This window comes from Hydractinia symbiolongicarpus, chromosome 11 (assembly GCF_029227915.1).
Source record: "Hydractinia symbiolongicarpus strain clone_291-10 chromosome 11, HSymV2.1, whole genome shotgun sequence".
In the NCBI taxonomy this organism is placed as follows: Eukaryota; Metazoa; Cnidaria; class Hydrozoa; order Anthoathecata; family Hydractiniidae; genus Hydractinia; species Hydractinia symbiolongicarpus.
Genome location: NC_079885.1, coordinates 19,332,655 through 19,355,538, shown reverse-complemented (window position 1 = coordinate 19,355,538; position 22,884 = coordinate 19,332,655). Strand labels below are relative to the sequence as shown.

The 22,884-nt window shown below is 37.9% G+C and overlaps 17 non-coding genes across 17 annotated transcripts; all 17 read right to left on the bottom strand.

Moving 5' to 3' along the window:
• Window positions 1-1,713: 1,713 nt before the first annotated feature.
• Trnae-cuc (transfer RNA glutamic acid (anticodon CUC)) lies at window positions 1,714-1,785 on the bottom strand. The gene has a single exon. It is a non-coding gene; the product is annotated as a tRNA-Glu (tRNA).
• A 978-nt stretch (window positions 1,786-2,763) lies between these two features.
• Trnae-cuc (transfer RNA glutamic acid (anticodon CUC)) lies at window positions 2,764-2,835 on the bottom strand. Its single transcript has one exon. It is a non-coding gene; the product is annotated as a tRNA-Glu (tRNA).
• Window positions 2,836-3,294: 459 nt separating this feature from the next.
• Trnae-cuc (transfer RNA glutamic acid (anticodon CUC)) lies at window positions 3,295-3,366 on the bottom strand. Its single transcript has one exon. It is a non-coding gene; the product is annotated as a tRNA-Glu (tRNA).
• Window positions 3,367-4,349: 983 nt separating this feature from the next.
• Trnae-cuc (transfer RNA glutamic acid (anticodon CUC)) lies at window positions 4,350-4,421 on the bottom strand. The gene has a single exon. It is a non-coding gene; the product is annotated as a tRNA-Glu (tRNA).
• A 459-nt stretch (window positions 4,422-4,880) lies between these two features.
• On the bottom strand, window positions 4,881-4,952 carry Trnae-cuc (transfer RNA glutamic acid (anticodon CUC)). The gene has a single exon. It is a non-coding gene; the product is annotated as a tRNA-Glu (tRNA).
• A 1,518-nt stretch (window positions 4,953-6,470) lies between these two features.
• Window positions 6,471-6,542, bottom strand: Trnae-cuc (transfer RNA glutamic acid (anticodon CUC)). The gene has a single exon. It is a non-coding gene; the product is annotated as a tRNA-Glu (tRNA).
• Window positions 6,543-7,000: 458 nt separating this feature from the next.
• Window positions 7,001-7,072, bottom strand: Trnae-cuc (transfer RNA glutamic acid (anticodon CUC)). Its single transcript has one exon. It is a non-coding gene; the product is annotated as a tRNA-Glu (tRNA).
• Window positions 7,073-10,382: 3,310 nt separating this feature from the next.
• Window positions 10,383-10,454, bottom strand: Trnae-cuc (transfer RNA glutamic acid (anticodon CUC)). The gene has a single exon. It is a non-coding gene; the product is annotated as a tRNA-Glu (tRNA).
• A 459-nt stretch (window positions 10,455-10,913) lies between these two features.
• Trnae-cuc (transfer RNA glutamic acid (anticodon CUC)) lies at window positions 10,914-10,985 on the bottom strand. Its single transcript has one exon. It is a non-coding gene; the product is annotated as a tRNA-Glu (tRNA).
• Window positions 10,986-11,973: 988 nt separating this feature from the next.
• Window positions 11,974-12,045, bottom strand: Trnae-cuc (transfer RNA glutamic acid (anticodon CUC)). Its single transcript has one exon. It is a non-coding gene; the product is annotated as a tRNA-Glu (tRNA).
• A 975-nt stretch (window positions 12,046-13,020) lies between these two features.
• Window positions 13,021-13,092, bottom strand: Trnae-cuc (transfer RNA glutamic acid (anticodon CUC)). Its single transcript has one exon. It is a non-coding gene; the product is annotated as a tRNA-Glu (tRNA).
• A 1,507-nt stretch (window positions 13,093-14,599) lies between these two features.
• Window positions 14,600-14,671, bottom strand: Trnae-cuc (transfer RNA glutamic acid (anticodon CUC)). Its single transcript has one exon. It is a non-coding gene; the product is annotated as a tRNA-Glu (tRNA).
• A 989-nt stretch (window positions 14,672-15,660) lies between these two features.
• Window positions 15,661-15,732, bottom strand: Trnae-cuc (transfer RNA glutamic acid (anticodon CUC)). Its single transcript has one exon. It is a non-coding gene; the product is annotated as a tRNA-Glu (tRNA).
• A 1,508-nt stretch (window positions 15,733-17,240) lies between these two features.
• Trnae-cuc (transfer RNA glutamic acid (anticodon CUC)) lies at window positions 17,241-17,312 on the bottom strand. The gene has a single exon. It is a non-coding gene; the product is annotated as a tRNA-Glu (tRNA).
• Window positions 17,313-17,770: 458 nt separating this feature from the next.
• On the bottom strand, window positions 17,771-17,842 carry Trnav-cac (transfer RNA valine (anticodon CAC)). Its single transcript has one exon. It is a non-coding gene; the product is annotated as a tRNA-Val (tRNA).
• A 977-nt stretch (window positions 17,843-18,819) lies between these two features.
• Window positions 18,820-18,891, bottom strand: Trnae-cuc (transfer RNA glutamic acid (anticodon CUC)). The gene has a single exon. It is a non-coding gene; the product is annotated as a tRNA-Glu (tRNA).
• Window positions 18,892-21,982: 3,091 nt separating this feature from the next.
• Trnae-cuc (transfer RNA glutamic acid (anticodon CUC)) lies at window positions 21,983-22,054 on the bottom strand. Its single transcript has one exon. It is a non-coding gene; the product is annotated as a tRNA-Glu (tRNA).
• Window positions 22,055-22,884: the final 830 nt, after the last annotated feature.

The window sequence follows — 22,884 nt, the reverse complement described above, 5'->3', positions numbered from 1 at the left end:
AATTGCTGAGTTTGTGCATTGTTCATTTCCTGTTAGTTGGACCAAATCCATTAATGACTTAACACAACCACATTATTTTAAAGTGGCAAAGGCAGGATTCGACAACATGAAATGTTGTAAAAACGCATTCTCCCGTGCGGGGAAACGAACCCCGGCCACGGCGAAGAGAGCGCCGTATCCTAACCACTAGACAACACGGGATATGCCTGATGCTATTATTTTCGCGATTGAAATGCTATTTTAACAGTTGTACGTACGTTCTTTCAGTGCAAGTTTTTTCAGATAATGTTTCTCACATGTCTTAAATGCCGAGTTAAAAGTCAGAAACACCGCCATTATCCAATATGCTGATCTCAAAGTTATTAAAGCACCAAGTTACTTATCGGGTTGTTAGTAAAATATTGGTGAAGGAATGTCTCTCGACAACCTTCAAACACTTCGACGCAAAGAATTTTCTAAATCTTCCTCAACCTTTATTATGAAATTAAAAATTTGTACTTGTTTCTTAAACAGACGAAAAAGTTAGTGGAAACACTGAGGTTCTGCAATATTCATTTTCTTTTAGGTGGACCAAATCCATCAATGACTTAACACAACCACATTATTTTAAAGTTTCAATGGCCAGATTCGACAATAGGAAATGTTGTAAAATCGTACTCTCCCGTGCGGGGAGTCGAACCTGGCCACGGCAGTGAGAGCGCCGGATCCTAACCACTAGACCACACGGGATGTAATGATGCTATTTTTGAGATTGAAAAGCTATTTAAACAGTTATACGTACGTTCTTTCAGTGCAAGTTTTTTCAGATAATGTTTCTCACATGTCTTAAATGCCGAGTTAAGAGTCAGAAACACCGGCATTATCCAATATGCTGATCTCAAAGTTATTAAAGCACCAAGTTACATATCGGGATGTTAGTAAAATATTGGTGAAAGAATGTCTCTCGAAAACTTTCAAACACTTCGAGGCAAAGTATTTTCTAAATCTTCCTCAACCTTTATTATGCAATTGAAAATTTTTACTTGTTTTTTAAACACATGGAAAAAGCTAGTGGAAATGCTGAGTTTGTGCATTGTTCATTTTGTCTTAGTTGGACCAAATCCATCAATGACTTAACACTACCACATTATTTTAAAGTTTCAATGGCCAGATTCGACAATAGGAAATGTTGTAAAATCGTACTCTCCCGTGCGGGGAATCGAACCCCGGCTACGGCGAAGAGAGCGCCGGATCCTAACCACCAGACCACACGGGATATGCATGATGATATTTACTTCGCGATTGAAATGCTATTTTAACAGTTGTACGTACGTTCTTTCAGCGCAAGTTTTTTGAGATAATGTTTCTCATATGTCTTAAATGCCGAGTTAAAAGTCAAAAACACCGCAATTGGCCAATATGATGATCTCAAAGTTATTAAAGCACCAAGTTACATATCGGGCTAATAGAAAAATATTGGAGAAAGAATGTCTCTCAAAAACCTTCAAACAAATCGACCCAAAGCATATTCTAAAGCTTTCTCCACTTTTATTATGCAATTGAAAATTTGTATTGGTTTCTTAAACACATGGAAAAAGCTAGTGGAAATGCTGAGTTTGTGCATTGTTCATTTTCTGTTAGTTCGACCAAATCCATCAAAGACTTAACACAACCACATTATTTTAAAGTTTCAATGGCCAGAATCGATAATAGGAAATGTTGTACAATTGCATTCTCCCGTGCGGGGAATTGAACCCCGGCCACGGCGGTGAGAGCGCCGGATCCTAACCACTAGACCACACGGGATATGTTGATGTTATTTTAGCGATTGAAATGCTATTTAAACAGTTATACGTAGGTTCTTTCAGCGCAAGTTTTTTCAGATAATGTTTCTCACATGTCTTAAATGCCAAGTTAAAAGTCAGAAACACCGCCATTGGCCAATTTGCTGATGTCAAAGTTATTAAAGCACCAAGTTACATATCGGAAAGTTTGTAAAGTTTTGGAGAAAGAATGTCTCTCGAAAACTTTCAAACACTTCGACGCAAAGAATTTTCTAAATCTTCCTCAACCTTTATTATGAAATTAAAAGTTTGTACTTGTTTCTTAAACAGACGAAAAAGTTAGTGGAAACGCTGAGGTTCTGCAATATTCATTTTCTGTTAGGTGGACCAAATCCATCAATGACTTAACACAACCACATTATTTTAAAGTTTCAATGGCCAGATTCGACAATAGGAAATATTGTAAAATCGTACTCTCCCGTGCGGGGAGTCGAACCCGGCCACGGCAGTGAGAGCGCCGGATCCTAACCACTAGACCACACGGGATGTAATGATGCTATTTTCGAGATTGAAAAGCTATTTAAACAGTTATACGTACGTTCTTTCAGCGCAAGTTTTTTGAGATAATGTTTCTCATATGTCTTAAATGCCGAGTTAAAAGTCAAAAACACCGCAATTGGCCAATATCAAGATCTCAAAGTTATTAAAGCACCAAGTTACATATCCAGCTAATAGAAAAATATTGGAGAAAGAATGTCTCTCGAAAACTTTCAAACACTTCGAGGCAAAGTATTTTCTAAATCTTCCTCAACCTTTATTATGCAATTGAAAATTTGTATTGGTTTCTTAAACACATGGAAGAAGCTAGTGAAAATGCTGAGTTTGTGCATTGTTCATTTTCTGTTAGTTGGACCAAATCCATCAATGACTTAACACAACCACATTATTTTAAAGTTTCAATGGCCAGATTCGACAATAGGAAATGTTGTACAATTGCATTCTCCCGTGCGGGGAATCGAACCCCGGCCACGGCGGTGAGAGCGCCGGATCCTAACCACTAGACCACACGGGATATGCATGATGCTATTATTTTCGCGATTGAAATGCTATTATAACAGTTGTACATACGTCCTTTCAGCGCAAATTTTTTTGAGATAATGTTTCTCACATGTCTTAAATGCCGAGTTAAAAGTCAGAAACACTGCCATTGGCCAATATGATGATCTCAAAGTTGTTAAATCACCAAGTTACATATTGGGCTGTTAGTAAAATATTGGAGAAAGAATGTCTCTCAAAAACCTTCAAACAAATCGACCCAAAGCATATTCTAAACCTTCCTCAACTTTTATTATGCAATTGAAAATTTGTATTGGTTTCTTAAACACATGGAAAAAGCTAGTGGAAATGCTGAGTTTGTGCATTGTTCATTTTCTGTTAGTTGGACCAAATCCATCAATGACTTAACACTACCACATTATTTTAAAGTTTCAATGGCCAGATTCGACAATAGGAAATGTTGTAAAATCGTACTCTCCCGTGCGGGGAATCGAACCCCGGCCACGGCAGTGAGAGCGCCGGATCCTAACCACTAGACCACACGGGATATGCATGATGCTATTATTTTCGCGATTGAAATGCTATTATAACAGTTGTACATACGTCCTTTCAGCGCAAATTTTTTTGAGATAATGTTTCTCACATGTCTTAAATGCCGAGTTAAAAGTCAGAAACACTGCCATTGGCCAATATGATGATCTCAAAGTTGTTAAATCACCAAGTTACATATCGGGCTGTTAGTAAAATATTGGAGAAAGAATGTCTCTCGAAAACTTTCAAACACTTCGAGGCAAAGAATTTTCTAAATCTTCCTCAACCTTTATTATGAAATTAAAAGTTTGTACTTGTTTCTTAAACAGACGAAAAAGTTAGTGGAAACGCTGAGGTTCTGCAATATTCATTTTCTGTTAGGTGGACCAAATCCATCAATGACTTAACACAACCACATTATTTTAAAGTTTCAATGGCCAGATTCGACAATAGGAAATATTGTAAAATCGTACTCTCCCGTGCGGGGAGTCGAACCCGGCCACGGCAGTGAGAGCGCCGGATCCTAACCACTAGACCACACGGGATGTAATGATGCTATTTTCGAGATTGAAAAGCTATTTAAACAGTTATACGTACGTTCTTTCAGCGCAAGTTTTTTGAGATAATGTTTCTCATATGTCTTAAATGCCGAGTTAAAAGTCAAAAACACCGCAATTGGCCAATATCAGGATCTCAAAGTTATTAAAGCACCAAGTTACATATCCAGCTAATAGAAAAATATTGGAGAAAGAATGTCTCTCGAAAACTTTCAAACACTTCGAGGCAAAGTATTTTCTAAATCTTCCTCAACCTTTATTATGCAATTGAAAATTTGTATTGGTTTCTTAAACACATGGAAGAAGCTAGTGAAAATGCTGAGTTTGTGCATTGTTCATTTTCTGTTAGTTGGACCAAATCCATCAATGACTTAACACAACCACATTATTTTAAAGTTTCAATGGCCAGATTCGACAATAGGAAATGTTGTACAATTGCATTCTCCCGTGCGGGGAATCGAACCCCGGCCACGGCGGTGAGAGCGCCGGATCCTAACCACTAGACCACACGGGATATGCATGATGCTATTATTTTCGCGATTGAAATGCTATTATAACAGTTGTACATACGTCCTTTCAGCGCAAATTTTTTTGAGATAATGTTTCTCACATGTCTTAAATGCCGAGTTAAAAGTCAGAAACACTGCCATTGGCCAATATGATGATCTCAAAGTTGTTAAATCACCAAGTTACATATCGGGCTGTTAGTAAAATATTGGAGAAAGAATGTCTCTCAAAAACCTTCAAACAAATCGACCCAAAGCATATTCTAAACCTTCCTCAACTTTTATTATGCAATTGAAAATTTGTATTGGTTTCTTAAACACATGGAAAAAGCTAGTGGAAATGCTGAGTTTGTGCATTGTTCATTTTCTGTTAATTGGACCAAATCCATCAATGACTTAACACTACCACATTATTTTAAAGTTTCAATGGCCAGATTCGACAATAGGAAATGTTGTAAAATCGTACTCTCCCGTGCGGGGAATCGAACCCCGGCCACGGCGAAGAGAGCGCCGGATCCTAACCACCAGACCACACGGGATATGCATGATGATATTTACTTTGCGATTGAAATGCTATTTTAACAGTTGTACGTACGTTCTTTCAGCGCAAGTTTTTTCAGATAATGTTTCTCATATGTCTTAAATGTCGAGTTAAAAGTCAAAAACACCGCAATTGGCCAATATCAGGATCTCAAAGTTATTAAAGCACCAAGTTACATATCCGGCTAATAGAAAAATATTGGAGAAAGAAAGTCTCTCGAAAACTTTCAAACAATTCGACACAAAGCATATTTTAAAGCTTCCTCAACTTTTATTATGCAATTGAAAATTTGTATTGGTTTCTTAAACACATGGAAGAAGCTAGTGAAAATGCTGAGTTTGTGCATTGTTCATTTTCTGTTAGTTGGACCAAATCCATCAATGACTTAACACAACAACATTATTTTAAAGTTTCAATGGCCAGATTCGACAATAGGAAATGTTGTACAATCGCATTCTCCCGTGCGGGGAATCGAACACCGGCCATGGCAGTGAGAGCGCCGGATCCTAACCACTAGACCACACGGGATATGCATGATGCTATTATTTTCGCGATTGAAATGCTATTATAACAGTTGTACGTACGTCCTTTCAGCGCAAATGTTTTTGAGATAATGTTTCTCACATGTCTGAAATGCCGAGTTAAAAGTCAGAAACACCGCCATTGGCCAATATGATGATCTCAAAGTTGTTAAAGCACCAAGTTACATATCGGGCTGTTAGTAAAATATTGGAGAAAGAATGCCTCTGAAAAACCTTCAAACAAATCGACCCAAAGCATATTCTAAAGCTTCCTCAACTTTTATTATGCAATTGAAAATTTGTATTGGTTTCTTAAACTCATGAAAAAAGCTAGTGGAAATGCTGAGTTTGTGCATTGTTCATTTTCTGTTAGTTGGACCAAATCCATCAATGACTTAACACTACCACATCATTTTAAAGTTTCAATGGCCAGATTCGACAATAGGAAATGTTGTAAAATCGTACTCTCCCGTGCGGGGAATCGAACCCCGGCCACGACGAAGAGAGCGCCGGATCCTAACCACCAGACCACACGGGATATGCATGATGATATTTACTTCGCGATTGAAATGCTATTTTAGCAGTTGTACGTACGTTCTTTCAGCGCAAGTTTTTTGAGATAATGTTTCTCATATGTCTTAAATGCCGAGTTAAAAGTCAGAAACACCGCCATTATCCAATATGCTGATATCAAAGTTATTAAAGCACCAAGTTACTTATCGGGCTGTTAGTAAAATATTGGTGAAGGAATGTCTCTCGACAACCTTCAAACACTTCGACGCAAAGAATTTTCTAAATCTTCCTCAACCTTTATTATGAAATTAAAAATTTGTACTTGTTTCTTAAACAGACGAAAAAGTTAGTGGAAACGCTGAGGTTCTACAATATTCATTTTCTGTTAGGTGGACCAAATCCATCAATGACTTAACACTACCACATTATTTTTAAATTTCAATGGCCAGATTCGACAATAGGAAATGTTGTAAAATCGTACTCTCCCGTGCGGGGAATCGAACCCCGGCCACGGCGAAGAGAGCGCCGGATCCTAACCACCAGACCACACGGGATATGCATGATGATATTTACTTCGCGATTGAAATGCTATTTTAACAGTTGTACGTACGTTCTTTCAGCGCAAGTTTTTTGAGATAATGTTTCTCATATGTCTTAAATGCCGAGTTAAAAGTCAAAAACACCGCAATTGGCCAATATGATGATCTCAAAGTTATTAAAGCACCAAGTTACATATCGGGCTAATAGAAAAATATTGGAGAAAGAATGTCTCTCAAAAACCTTCAAACAAATCGACCCAAAGCATACTCTAAAGCTTTCTCAACTTTTATTATGCAATTGAAAATTTGTATTGGTTTCTTAAACACATGGAAAAAGCTAGTGGAAATGCTGAGTTTGTGCATTGTTCATTTTCTGTTAGTTGGACCAAATCCATCAATGACTTAACACAACCACATTATTTTAAAGTTTCAATGGCCAGAATCGATAATAGGAAATGTTGTACAATCGCATTCTCCCGTGCGGGGAATCGAACCCCGGCCACGGCGGTGAGAGCGCCGGATCCTAACCACTAGACCACACGGATATGTTGATATTATTTTAGCGATTGAAATGCTATTTAAACAGTTATACGTGCGTTCTTTCAGCGCAAGTTTTTTCAGATAATGTTTCTCACATGTCTTAAATGCCAAGTTAAAAGTCAGAAACACCGCCATTGGCCAATTTGCTGATGTCAAAGTTATTAAAGCACCAAGTTACATATCGGAAAGTTTGTAAAGTTTTGGAGAAAGAATGTCTCTCGAAAACTTTCAAACACTTCGAGGCAAAGTATTTTCTAAGTCTTCCTCAACCTTTATTATGCAATTGAAAATTTGTACTTGCTCCTTAACCATATTCGGTCCGGGGGGGGCTGATTCCGCCCCCCCTGACGGTTTTTTTTTAATAACTCCTGATTGCTTTCTTATATGGCAATGATACTTACTGAGTCTCAACATTTATCTATTAGACACCTGCATGCTAAATTTTTAGGTCCCATACCATTCAGAAGCTTAGATATTGGCCATTACTCGAAACTACCCCTAAAATCTCTATGAAATCCTTATAATGGGGAAAATATAATAACTCCTGTTAGGATTATCCTTAGAACTTGAAACTTGCTACACAACTTTGTTTCGTCAAGAAGAATCATTTTGAATAATTTTGACACGTGACTAATCCGATTTCCCGATTTTGTCGGATTTTACCCGAAAATTGGGAAGAAACGGATTTTCGGGCAATTTTTGGCAATTTTTTATTCGATCCATGTAAAAACCGGAAGATATGTTAAAAACAATTTATTTAGCTTTCAGAAACTTCAAACAGAATGTAAAAATTCGCTCTAGAACAAAAGTAATTATATTTTAAGCAGATAGTGGCATTTTTAACAATTTTCAAGCTTCTGATGACGTCACAGAAAATGTGCTGACGCAAGCAAAAATTTATTGCCGCCATTTTGTTCCTTTTATGACGTACTATAAGTGTGCCAAGTTTGATTCAATTTGAACAATCCTATAAAAAGTTATTAAGGGGGGGCGGAATCCGCCCCCCCCCGGTCATAGTATGTTCGAAAAACCCCGGACCGAATAGGGTTAAACACATGGAAAAAGCTAGTGGAATTGCTGAGTTTGTGCATTGTTCATTTCCTGTTAGTTGGACCAAATCCATTAATGACTTAACACCACCACATTATTTTAAAGTGGCAAAGGCAGGATTCGACAATATGAAATGTTGTAAAAACGCATTCTCCCGTGCGGGGAAACGAACCCCGGCCACGGCGAAGAGAGCGCCGTATCCTAACCACTAGACAACACGGGATATGCCTGATGCTATTATTTTCGCGATTGAAATGCTATTTTAACAGTTGTACGTACGTTCTTTCAGTGCAAGTTTTTTCAGATAATGTTTCTCACATGTCTTAAATACCGAGTTAAAAGTCAGAAACACCGCCATTATCCAATATACTGATCTCAAAGTTATTAAAGCACCAAGTTACTTATCGGGCTGTTAGTAAAATATTGGTGAAGGAATGTCTCTCGAAAACCTTCAAACACTTCGACGCAAAGAATTTTCTAAATCTTCCTCAACTTTTATTATGCAATTGAAAATTTGTATTGGTTTCTTAAACACATGGAAAAAGCTAGTGGAAATGCTGAGTTTGTGCATTGTTCATTTTTTGTTAGTTGGACCAAATCCATCAATGACTTAACACTACCACATCATTTTAAAGTTTCAATGGATAGATTCGACAATAGGAAATGTTGTAAAATCGTACTCTCCCGTGCGGGGAATCGAACCCCGGCCACGACGAAGAGAGCGCCGGATCCTAACCACCAGACCACACGGGATATGCATGATGATATTTACTTCGCGATTGAAATGCTATTTTAACAGTTGTACGTATGTTCTTTCAGCGCAAGTTTTTTGAGATAATGTTTCTCATATGTCTTAAATGCCGAGTTAAAAGTCAGAAACACCGCCATTATCCAATATGCTGATCTCAAAGTTATTAAAGCACCAATTTACTTATCTGGCTGTTAGTAAAATATTGGTGAAGGAATGTCTCTCGACAACCTTCAAACACTTCGACGCAAAGAATTTTCTAAATCTTCTTCAACCTTTATTATGAAATTAAAAATTTGTACTTGTTTCTTAAACAGACGAAAAAGTTAGTGGAAACGCTGAGGTTCTGCAATATTCATTTTCTGTTAGGTGGACCAAATCCATCAATGACTTAACACAACCACATTATTTTAAAGTTTCAATGGCCAGATTCGACAATAGGAAATGTTGTAAAATCGAACTCTCCCGTGCGGGGAGTCGAACCCGGCCACGGCAGTGAGAGCGCCAGAACCTAACCACTAGACCACACAGGATGTAATGATGCTATTTTCGAGATGGAAAAGCTATTTAAACAGTTATACGTACGTTCTTTCAGTGCAAGTTTTTTCAGATAATGTTTCTCACATGTCTTAAATGCCGAGTTAAGAGTCAGAAACACCGGCATTATCCAATATGCTGATCTCAAAGTTATTAAAGCACCAAGTTACATATCGGGATGTTAGTAAAATATTGGTGAAAAAATGTCTCTCGAAAACTTTCAAACACTTCGAGGCAAAGTATTTTCTAAATCTTCCTCAACCTTTATTATGCAATTGAAAATTTTTACTTGTTTTTCAAACACATGGAAAAAGCTAGCGGAAATGCTGAGTTTGTGCATTGTTCATTTTGTCTTAGTTGGACCAAATCCATCAATGACTTAACACTACCACATTATTTTAAAGTTTCAATGACCAGATTCGACAATAGGAAATGTTGTAAAATCGTACTCTCCCACGCGGGGAATCGAACCCCGGCCACGGCGAAGAGAGCGCCGGATCCTAACCACCAGACCACATGGGATATGCATGATGATATTTACTTCGCGATTGAAATGCTATTTTAACAGTTGTACGTACGTTCTTTCAGCGCAAGTTTTTTGAGATAATGTTTCTCATATGTCTTAAATGCCGAGTTAAAAGTCAAAAACACCGCAATTGGCCAATATGATGATCTCAAAGTTATTAAAGCACCAAGTTACATATTGGGCTAATAGAAAAATATTGGAGAAAGAATGTCTCTCAAAAACCTTCAAACAAATCGACCCAAAGCATATTCTAAAGCTTTCTCAACTTTTATTATGCAATTGAAAATTTGTATTGGTTTCTTAAACACATGGAAAAAGCTAGTGGAAATGCTGAGTTTGTGCATTGTTCATTTTCTGTTAGTTGGACCAAATCCATCAATGACTTAACACAACCACATTATTTTAAAGTTTCAATGGCCAGAATCGATAATAGGAAATGTTGTACAATCGCATTCTCCCGTGCGGGGAATCGAACCCCGGCCACGGCGGTGAGAGCGCCAGATCCTAACCAGTAGACCACACGGGATATGCATGATGCTATTATTTTCGCGATTGCAATGCTATTATAACAGTTGTACGTACGTCATTTTAGCGCAAATTTTTTTGAGATAATTTTTCTCACATGTCTTAAATGCCGAGTTAAAAGTCAGAAACACCGCCATTGGCCAATATGATGATCTCAAAGTTGTTAAAGCACCAAGTTACATATCGGGCTGTTAGTAAAATATTGGAGAAAGAATGTCTCTCAAAAACCTTCAAACAAATCGACCCAAAGCTTATTCTAAAGCTTCCTCAACTTTTATTATGCAATTGAAAATTTGTATTGGTTTCTTAAACACATGGAAAAAGCTAGTGGAAATGCTGAGTTTGTGCATTGTTCATTTTCTGTTAGTTGGACCAAATCCATCAATGACTTAACACTACCACATTATTTTAAAGTTTCAATGGCGAGATTCGACAATAGGAAATGTTGTAAAATCGTACTCTCCCGTGCGGGGAATCGAACCCCGGCCACGGCGAAGAGAGCGCCGGATCCTAACCACCAGACCACACGGGATATGCATGATGATATTTACTTCGCGATTGAAATGCTATTTTAACAGTTGTACGTACGTTCTTTTAGCGCAAGTTTTTTGAGATAATGTTTCTCATATGTCTTAAATGCCGAGTTAAAAGTCAAAAACACCGCAATTGGCCAATATGATGATCTCAAAGTTATTAAAGCACCAAGTTACATATCGGGCTAATAGAAAAATATTGGAGAAAGAATGTCTCTCGAAAACCTTCAAACAATTCGACCCAAAGCATATTTTAAAGCTTCCTCAACTTTTATTATGCAATTGAAAATTTGTATTGGTTTCTTAAACACATGGAAGAAGCTAGTGAAAATGCTGAGTTTGTGCATTGTTCATTTTCTGTTAGTTGGACCAAATCCATCAATGACTTAACACAACAACATTATTTTAAAGTTTCAATGGCCAGATTCGACAATAGGAAATGTTGTACAATCGCATTCTCCCGTGCGGGGAATCGAACACCGGCCAGGGCGGTGAGAGCGCCGGATCCTAACCACTAGACTACACGGGATATGCATGATGCTATTATTTTCGCGATTGAAATGCTACTTTAACAGTTGTACGTACGTTCTTTCAGTGCAAGTTTTTTCAGATAATGTTTCTCACATGTCTTAAATGCCTAGTTAAAAGTCAGAAACACCGCCACTGGCCAATATGATGATCTCAAAGTTGTTAAAGCACAAAGTTACATATCGGGCTGTTAGTAAAGTATTGTTGAAGGAATGTCACTCGAAAACCTTCAAACACTTCGACGCAAAGCATTTTCTAAAGCTTCCCGAACTTTTATTATGCAATGGAAAATTTGTACTGGTTTTTTAATCATGCGGAAGAAGTTAGTGGACACGCTGACTTTCTGCATTGTTCATTTTCTGTTAGATGGACCAAATCCATCAATGACTTAACACAACCACATTATTTTAAAGTTTCAATGGCCAGATTCGACAAAAGGAAATGTTGTGAAACCGCAATCTCCAGTGCGGGGAATCGAACCCCGGCCACGGCGGTGAGAGCGCCGGATCCTAACCACTAGACCACACGGGATATGCATGATGCTATTATTTTCGCGATTGAAATGCTATTTTAACAGTTGTACGTACGTCCTTTTAGCGCAAGTGTTTTGAGATAATGTTTCTCACATGTCTTAAATGCCGAGTTAAAAGTCAGAAACACCGCCATTGGCCAATATGATGATCATAAAGTTATTAAAGCACCAAGTTACATATCGGGCTGTCAGTAAAGTATTGGAGAAAGAATGTCTCTCGAAAACCTTTAAACAAATCGACCCAAAGCATTTTCTAAAGCTTCCTCAACTTTTATTATGCAATTGAAAATTTATACTTGTTTTTTAACCATGCGGAAGAAGTTAGTGGAAACGCTGACTTTCTGCATTGTTTATTTTCTGTTAGATAGACCAAATCCGTCAAAGACTTAACACAACCACATTATTTTAAAGTTTCAATGGCCAGAATCGATAATAGGAAATGTTGTACAATCGCATTCTCCCGTGCGGCGGCCACGGCGGTGAGAGCGCCGTATCCTAACCACTAGACAACACGGGATATGCATGATGATATTTATTTCGCGATTGAAATGCTATTTTTACGGTTGTACGTACTTTCTTTCAGCAAAAATCTTTTGAGATATTGTTTCTCACATGTCTTAAATGCCGAGTTAAAAGTCAAAAAGGCCGACATTGGCCAATATGCTGATCTCAAAGTTATTAAAGCACCAAGTTACTTATCGGGCTGTTAGTAAAATATTGGTGAAGGAATTTTTCTCGAAAACCTTCAAACACTTCGACGCAAAGAATTTTCTAAATCTTCCTCAACCTTTATTATGAAATTAAAAATTTGTACTTGTTTCTTAAACAGACGAAAAAGTTAGTGGAAACGCTGAGGTTCTGCATTGTTCATTTTCTGTTAGTTGGACCAAATTCATCAATGACTTAACACAACCACATTATTTTAAAGTTTCAATGGCCAGAATCGATAATAGGAAATGTTGCACAATCGCATTCTCCCGTGCGGGGAATCGAACCCCGGCCACGGCGGTGAGAGCGCCGGATCCTAACCACTAGACCACACGGGATATGCATGATGCTATTATTTTCGCGATTGAAATGCTATTATAACAGTTGTACGTACGTCCTTTCAGTGCAAATTTTTTTGAGATAATGTTTCTCACATGTGTTAAATGCCGAGTTAAAAGTCAGAAACACCGCCATTGGCCAATATGATGATCTCAAAGTTCTTAAAGCACCAAGTTACATATCGGGCTGTTAATAAAGTATTGGAGAAAGAATGTCTCTCAAAAACCTTCAAACAAATCGACCCAAAGCATATTCTAAAGCTTCCTCAACTTTTATTATGCAATTGAAAATTTGTATTGGTTTCTTAAACACATGGAAAAAGCTAGTGGAAATGCTGAGTTTGTGCATTGTTCATTTTCTGTTAGTTGGACCAAATCCATCAATGACTTAACACAACCACATTATTTTAAAGTTTCAATAGCCAGATTCGACAATAGGAAATTTTATGAAATCGCATTCTCCCGTGCGGCGGCCACGGCGGTGAGAGCGCCGTATCCTAACCACTAGACAACACGGGATATGCCTGATGCTATTATTTTCGTGATTAAAATGCTACTTTAACAGTTGTACGTACGTTCTTTCAGTGCAAGTTTTTTCAGATAATGTTTCTCACATGTCTTAAATGCCGAGTTAAAAGTCAGAAACACCGCCATTGGCCAATATGATGATCTCAAAGTTGTTAAAGCACAAAGTTACATATCGGGCTGTTAGTAAAGTATTGGAGAAAGAATGTCTCTCAAAAACCTTCAAACAAATCGACCCAAAGCATATTCTAAAGCTTCCTCAACTTTTATTATGCAATTGAAAATTTGTATTGGTTTCTTAAACACATGGAAAAAGCTAGTGGAAATGCTGAGTTTGTGCATTGTTCATTTTCTGTTAGTTGGACCAAATCCATCAATGACTTAACACAACCACATTATTCTAAAGTTTCAATAGCCGGATTCGACAATAGGAAATGTTGTGAAATCGCATTCTCCCGTGCGGGGAATCGAAACCCTGCCACGGCGGTGAGAGCGCCGAATCCTAACCACTAGACAACACGGGATAGGCCTGATGCTATTATTTTTGCAATTGAAATGCTACTTTAACAGTTGTACGTACGTTCTTTCAGCGCAAGTTTTCTGAGATAATGTTTCTCATATGTCTTAAATGCCGAGTTAAAAGTCAAAAACACCGCAATTGGCCAATATGATGATCTCAAAGTTATTAAAGCACCAAGTTACATATCGGGCTAATAGAAAAATATTGGAGAAAGAATGTCTCTCGAAAACCTTCAAACAATTCGACCCAAAACATATTTTAAAGCTTCCTCAACTTTTAATATGCAATTGAAAATTTGTATTGGTTTCTTAAACACATGGAAGAAGCTAGTGAAAATGCTGAGTTTGTGCATTGTTCATTTTCTGTTAGTTGGACCAAATCCATCAATGACTTAACACAACAACATTATTTTAAAGTTTCAATGGCCAGGTTCGACAATAGGAAATGTTGTACAATCGCATTATCCCGTGCGGGGAATCGAACCCCGGCCACGGCGGTGAGAGCGCCGGATCCTAACCACTAGACCACACGGAATATGCATAATGCTTTATTTTTCGCGATTGAAATGCTATTATAACAGTTGTACGTACGTCCTTTCAGCGCAAATTTTTTTGAGATAATGTTTCTCACACGTCTTAAATGCCGAGTTAAAAGTCAGAAACACCGCCATTGGCCAATATGATGATCTCAAAGTTGTTAAAGCAACAAGTTACATATCGGGCTGTTAGTAAAATATTGGAGAAAGAATGTCTCTCAAAAACCTTCAAACAAATCGACCCAAAGCATATTCTAAAGCTTCCTCAACTTTTATTATGCAATTGAAAATTTGTATTGGTTTCTTAAACACATGGAAAAAGCTAGTGGAAATGCTGAGTTTGTGCATTGTTCATTTTCTGTTAGTTGGACCAAATTCATCAATGACTTAACACAACCACATTATTTTAATGTATCAATGGCCAGAAGCGATAATAGGAAATGTTGTGAAATCGCATTCTCCCGTGCGGGGAATCGAAACCCTGCCACGGCGGTGAGAGCGCCGAATCCTAACCACTAGACAACACGGGATAGGCCTGATGCTATTATTTTTGCGATTGAAATGCTACTTTAACAGTTGTACGTACGTTCTTTCAGCGCAAGTTTTTTGAGATAATGTTTCTCATATGTCTTAAATGCCGAGTTAAAAGTCAAAAACACCGCAATTGGCCAATATGATGATCTCAAAGTTATTAAAGCACCAAGTTACATATCGGGCTAATAGAAAAATATTGGAGAAAGAATGTCTCTCGAAAACCTTCAAACAATTCGACCCAAAACATATTTTAAAGCTTCCTCAACTTTTAATATGCAATTGAAAATTTGTATTGGTTTCTTAAACACATGGAAGAAGCTAGTGAAAATGCTGAGTTTGTGCATTGTTCATTTTCTGTTAGTTGGACCAAATCCATCAATGACTTAACACAACAACATTATTTTAAAGTTTCAATGGCCAGGTTCGACAATAGGAAATGTTGTACAATCGCATTATCCCGTGCGGGGAATCGAACCCCGGCCACGGCGGTGAGAGCGCCGGATCCTAACCACTAGACCACACGGAATATGCATAATGCTTTATTTTTCGCGATTGAAATGCTATTATAACAGTTGTACGTACGTCCTTTCAGCGCAAATTTTTTTGAGATAATGTTTCTCACACGTCTTAAATGCCGAGTTAAAAGTCAGAAACACCGCCATTGGCCAATATGATGATCTCAAAGTTGTTAAAGCAACAAGTTACATATCGGGCTGTTAGTAAAATATTGGAGAAAGAATGTCTCTCAAAAACCTTCAAACAAATCGACCCAAAGCATATTCTAAAGCTTCCTCAACTTTTATTATGCAATTGAAAATTTGTATTGGTTTCTTAAACACATGGAAAAAGCTAGTGGAAATGCTGAGTTTGTGCATTGTTCATTTTCTGTTAGTTGGACCAAATTCATCAATGACTTAACACAACCACATTATTTTAATGTATCAATGGCCAGAAGCGATAATAGGAAATGTTGTACAATCGCATTCTCCCGTGCAAGGAATCGAACCCCGGCCACGGCGGTGAAAGCGCCGGATCCTAACCACTAGACCACACGGGATATGCATGATGCTATTATTTTCGCGATTGAAATGCTATTACAACAGTTGTACGTACGTCCTTTCAGTGCAAATTTTTTTGAGATAATGTTTCTCACATGTCTTAAATGCCGAGTTAAAAGTCAGAAACACCGCCATTGGCCAATATGATGATCTCAAAGTTCTTAAAGCACCAAGTTACATATCGGGCTGTTAATAAAGTATTGGAGAAAGAATGTCTCTCAAAAACCTTCAAACAAATCGACCCAAAGCATATTCTAAAGCTTCCTCAACTTTTATTATGCAATTGAAAATTTGTATTGGTTTCTTAAACACATGGAAAAAGCTAGTGGAAATGCTGAGTTTGTGCATTGTTCATTTTCTGTTAGTTGGACCAAATCCATCAATGACTTAACACAACCACATTATTTTAAAGTTTCAATAGCCAGATTCGCCAATAGGAAATGTTGTGAAATCGCATTCTCCCGTGCGGCGGCCACGGCAGTGAGAGCGCCGTATCCTAACCACTAGACAACACGGGATATGCCTGATGCTATTATTTTCGCGATTGAAATGCTACTTTAACAGTTGTACGTACGTTCTTTCAGTGCAAGTTTTTTCAGATAATGTTTCTCACATGTCTTAAATGCCGAGTTAAAAGTCAGAAACACCGCCATTGGCCAATATGATGATCTCAAAGTTGTTAAAGCACAAAGTTACATATCGGGCTGTTAGTAAAGTATTGGAGAAAGAATGTCTCTCAAAAACCTTCAAACAAATCGAGCCAAAGCATATTCTAAAGCTTCCTCAACTTTTATTATGCAATTGAAAATTTGTATTGGTTTCTTAAACACATGGAAGAAGCTAGTGAAAATGCTGAGTTTGTGCATTGTTCATTTTCTGTTAGTTGGACCAAATCCATCAACGACTTAACACAACAACATTATTTTAAAGTTTCAATGGCCAGGTTCGACAATAGGAAATGTTGTACAATCGCATTCTTCCGTGCGGGGAATCAAACCCCGGCCACGGCGGTGAGAGCGCCGGATCCTAACCACTAGACCACACGGGATATGCATGATGCTATTATTTTCGCGATTGAAATGCTATTATAACAGTTGTACGTACGTCCTTTCAGCGCAAATTTTTTTGAGATAATGTTTCTCACATGTCTTAAATGCCGAGTTAAAAGTCAGAAACACTGCCATTGGCCAATATGATGATCTTAAAGTTGTTAAACAACAAGTTACATATCGGGCTGGCAGTAAAATATTGGAGAAAGAATGTCTCTCAAAAACCTTCAAACAAATCGACCCAAAGCATATTCTAAAGCTTCCTCAACTTTTATTATGCAATTGAAAATTTTTATTGGTTTCTTAAAGACATGGAAAAAGCTAGTGGAATTGCTGAGTTTGTGCATTGTTCATTTTCTGTTAGTTGGACCAAATTCATCAATGACTTAACACAACCACATTATTTTAAAGTTTCAATGGCCAGAATCGATAATAGGAAATGTTGTACAATCGCATTCTCCCGTGCGGGGAATCGAACCCCGGCCACGGCGGTGTGAGCGCCGGATCCTAACCACTAGACCACACGGGATAGGCATGATGCTATTATTTTCGCGATTGAAATGCTATTATAACAGTTGTACGTACGTCCTTTCAGTGCAATTTTTTTTGAGATAATGTTTCTCACATGTCTTAAATGCCGAGTTAAAAGTCAGAAACACCGCCATTGGCCAATATGATGATCTCAAAGTTCTTAAAGCACCAAGTTACATATCGGGCTGTTAATAAAGTATTGGAGAAAGAATGTCTCTCAAAAACCTTCAAACAAATCGACCCAAAGCATATTCTAAAGCTTCCTCAACTTTTATTATGCAATTGAAAATTTGTATTGGTTTCTTAAACACATGGAAAAACTTAGTGGAAATGCTGAGTTTGTGCATTGTTCATTTTCTGTTAGTTGGACCAAATCCATCAATGACTTAACACAACCACATTATTTTAAAGTTGCAATAGCCAGATTCGACAATAGGAAATGTTGTGAAATCGCATTCTCCCGTGCGGCGGCCACGGCAGTGAGAGCGCCGTATCCTAACCACTAGACAACACGGGATATGCCTGATGCTATTATTTTCGCGATTGAAATGCTACTTTAACAGTTGTACGTACGTTCTTTCAGTGCAAGTTTTTTCAGATAATGTTTCTCACATGTCTTAAATGCCGAGTTAAAAGTCAGAAACGCCGCCATTGGCCAATATGATGATCTCAAAGTTGTTAAAGCAACAAGTTACATATCGGGCTGTTAGTAAAATATTGGAGAAAGAATGTCTCTCAAAAACCTTCAAACAAATCGACCCAAAGCATATTCTAAAGCTTCCTGAACTTTTATTATGCAATTGAAAATTTGTATTGGTTTCTTAAACACATGGAAAAAGCTAGTGGAAATGCTGAGTTTGTGCATTGTTCATTTTCTGTTAGTTGGACCAAATTCATCAGTGACTTAACACAACCACATTATTTTAAGGTTTCAATGGCCAGAATCGATAATAGGAAATGTTGTACAATCGCATTCTCCCGTGCGGGGAATCGAACCCCGGCCACGGTGGTGAGAGCGCCGGATCCTAACCATTAGACCACACGGGATATGCATGATGCTATTATTTTCGCGATTGAAATGCTATTATAACAGTTGTACGTACGTCCTTTCAGTGCAAATTTTTCTGAGATAATGTTTCTCGCATGTCTTAAATGCCGAGTTAAAAGTCAGAAACACCGCCATTGGCCAATATGATGATCTCAAAGTTCTTAAAGCACCAAGTTACATATCGGGCTGTTAATAAAGTATTGGAGAAAGAATGTCTCTCAAAAACCTTCAAACAAATCGACCCAAAGCATATTCTAAAGCTTCCTCAACTTTTATTATGCAATTGAAAATTTGTATTGGTTTCTTAAACACATGGAAAAACTTAGTGGAAATGCTGAGTTTGTGCATTGTTCATTTTCTGTTAGTTGGACCAAATCCATCAATGACTTAACACAACCACATTATTTTAAAGTTGCAATAGCCAGATTCGACAATAGGAAATGTTGTGAAATCGCATTCTCCCGTGCGGCGGCCACGGCGGTGAGAGCGCCGTATCCTAACCACTAGACAGCACGGGATATGCCTGATGCTATTATTTTCGCGATTGAAATGCTACTTTAACAGTTGTACGTACGTTCTTTCAGTGCAAGTTTTTTCAGATAATGTTTCTCACATGTCTTAAATGCCGAGTTAAAAGTTAGAAACACCGCCATTGGCCAATATGATGATCTCAAAGTTGTTAAAGCACAAAGTTACATATCGGGCTGATAGTAAAGTATTGGAGAAAGAATGTCTCTCAAAAACCTTCAAACAAATCGACCCAAAGCATATTCTAAAGCTTCCTCAATTTTTATTATGCAATTGAAAATTTGTATTGGTTTCTTAAACACATGGAAAAAGCTACTGGAAATGCTGAGTTTGTGCATTGTTCATTTTCTGTTAGTTGGACCAAATCCATCAATGACTTAACACAACCACATTATTCTAAAGTTTCAATAGCCGGATTCGACAATAGGAAATGTTGTGAAATCGCATTCTCCCGTGCGGGGAATCGAAACCCTGCCACGGCGGTGAGAGCGCCGTATCCTAACCACTAGACAACACGGGATATGCTTGATGCTATTATTTTTGCGATTGAAATGCTACTTTAACAGTTGTACGTACGTTCTTTTAGTGCAAGTTTTTTCAGATAATGTTTCTCACATGTCTTAAATGCCCAGTTAAAAGTCAGAAACACCGCCATTATCCAATATGCTGATCTCAAAGTTATTAAAGCACCAAGTTACGTATCGGGATGTTAGTAAAGTTTTGGAAAAAGAATGTCTCTCGAAAACTTTCAAACACTTCGAGGCAAAGTATTTTCTAAGTCTTCCTCAACCTTTATTATGCAATTGAAAATTTGTACTTTTTTTTAAACACATGGAAAAAGCTAGTGGAAATGCTGAGTTTGTGCATTGTTCATTTTCTGTTAGTTGGACCAAATCCATCAATGACTTAACATTACCACATTATTTTAAAGTGGCAAAGGCAGGATTCCACAATAGGAAATGTTGTAAAATCGCATTCTCCCGTGCGTGGAATCGAACCCCGGCCACGGCGGTGAGAGCGCCGGATCCTAACCATTATACCACACGGGATATGCATGATGCTATTATTTTCGCCATTGAAATGCTATTATAACAGTTATACGTACGGTCTTTCAGCGCAAGTTTTTTCAGATAATGTTTCGCACATGTCTTAAATGCCGAGTTGAAAGTCAGAAACACCGCCATTATCCAATATGCTGATCTCAAAGTTATTAAAGCACCAAGTTACATATCGGGATGTTAGTAAAGTTTTGGAGAAAGAATGTCTCTCGAAAACTTTCAAACACTTCGATGCAAAGTATATTCTAAGTCTTCCTCAACCTTTATTATGCAATTGAAAATTTGTACTTGTTTCTTAAACACATGGAAAAACCTAGTGGAATTGCTGAGTTTGTGCACTGTTCATTTTCTGTTAGTTGGACCAAATCCATCAATGACTTAACACAACCACATTATTTTAAAGTGGCAAAGGCGGGATGCGACAATAGGAAATGTTGTAAAATCGCATTCTCCCGTGCAGGGAATCGAACCCCGGCCACGGCGGTGAAAGCACCGGATCCTAACCACCAGACCACACGGGATATGCATGCTGATATTATATTCGAGATTGAAATGCTATTTAAACAGTTACACGTACGTTCTTTCAGCGCAAGTTTTTTGAGATAATGTTTCTCACATGTCTTATATGCCGAGTTAAAAGTCAGATTTCCGCCATTGGCCAATATGATGATCTCAAAGTTATTAAAGCACCAAGTTACATATCGGGCTGTTAGTAAAATATTGGAGAACAAATGTCTCTTGAAAACCTTCAAATAATTCGACCCAAAGCCTTTTTTAAAGCTTCCCCAACTTTTATTATGCAATTGAATATTCGTACTTGTTTTTTAATCATGCGGAAAAAGTTAGTGGACGCGCTGACTTTCTGCATTGTTCATTTTCTGTTAGATGGTCCAAATCCATCAATGACTTAACACAACCACATTATTTTAAAGTTTCAATGGCCAGATTCGACAATAGGAAAAGTTGTGAAACCGTATTCTCCAGTGCGGGGAATCGAACTCCGGCCACGGCAGTGAGAGCTCCGGATCCTAACCACTAGACCACACGGTTCATGCTAATGTTATTTTAGCGATTGAAATGTTATTTTAACAGTTGCACGTACCTTCTTTTAGCGCACGTTTTTTGAGATAATGTTTCTCACATGTCTTAAATGCCGAATTAAATGGCAGAAACACCGTCATTGGCCAATATGATGATCTCAAAGTTATTAAACCACAAAGTTACATATCGGGCTGTTAGTAAAATATTGGAGGAAGAAAGTCTCTCGAAAACCTTCAAACAATTCGACGCAAAGCATATTCTAAAGCTTCCTCAACTTTTATTATGCAATTGAAAATTTGTATTGGTTTCTTAAACACATCGAAAAAGCCAGTGGAAATGCTGAGTTTGTGCAATGTTCATTTTCTGTTAGTTGGACCAAATCCATCAATGACTTAACAAAACCACATTATTTTAAAGTATTAATGGCCAGATTCGACAATAGGAAATGTTGTAAAATCGCATTCTCCCGTGCGGGGAATCGAACCCCGGCCACGGCGGTGAGAGCGCCGGATCCTAACCACTAGACCACACGGGATATGCATGCTGATATTATTTTCGAGATTGAAATGCTATTTAAACAGTTACACGTACCTTCTTTTAGCGCAAGTTTTTTGAGATAATGTTTCTCACATGTCTTAAATGCCGAGTTAAAAGTCAGAAACACCGCCATTGGCCAATATGCTGATCTCAAAGTTATTAAAGCACCAAGTTACATATCGGGATGTTAGTAAAATTTTGGAGAAAGAATGTCTCTCGAAAACTTTCAAACACTTCGAGGCAAAGTATTTTCTAAGTCTTCCTCAACCTTTATTATGCAATCGAAAATTTGTACTTGCTCCTTAAACACATGGAAAAAGCTAGTGGAATTGCTGAGTTTGTGCATTGTTCATTTCCTGTTAGTTGGACCAAATCCATTAATGACTTAACACCACCACATTATTTTAAAGTGGCAAAGGCAGGATTCGACAATATGAAATGTTGTAAAAACGCATTCTTCCGTGCGGGGAAACGAACCCCGGCCACGGCGAAGAGAGCGCCGTATCCTAACCACTAGACAACACGGGATATGCTTGATGCTATTATTTTCGCGATTGAAATGCTATTTTAACAGTTGTACGTACGTTCTTTCAGTGCACGTTTTTTCAGATAATGTTTCTCACATGTCTTAAATGCCGAGTTAAAAGTCAGAAACACCGCCATTATCCAATATGCTGATCTCAAAGTTATTAAAGCACCAAGTTACGTATCGGGATGTTAGTAAAGTTTTGGAAAAAGAATGTCTCTCGAAAAATTTCAAACACTTCGAGGCAAAGTATTTTCTAAGTCTTCCTCAACCTTTATTATGCAATTGAAAATTTGTACTTT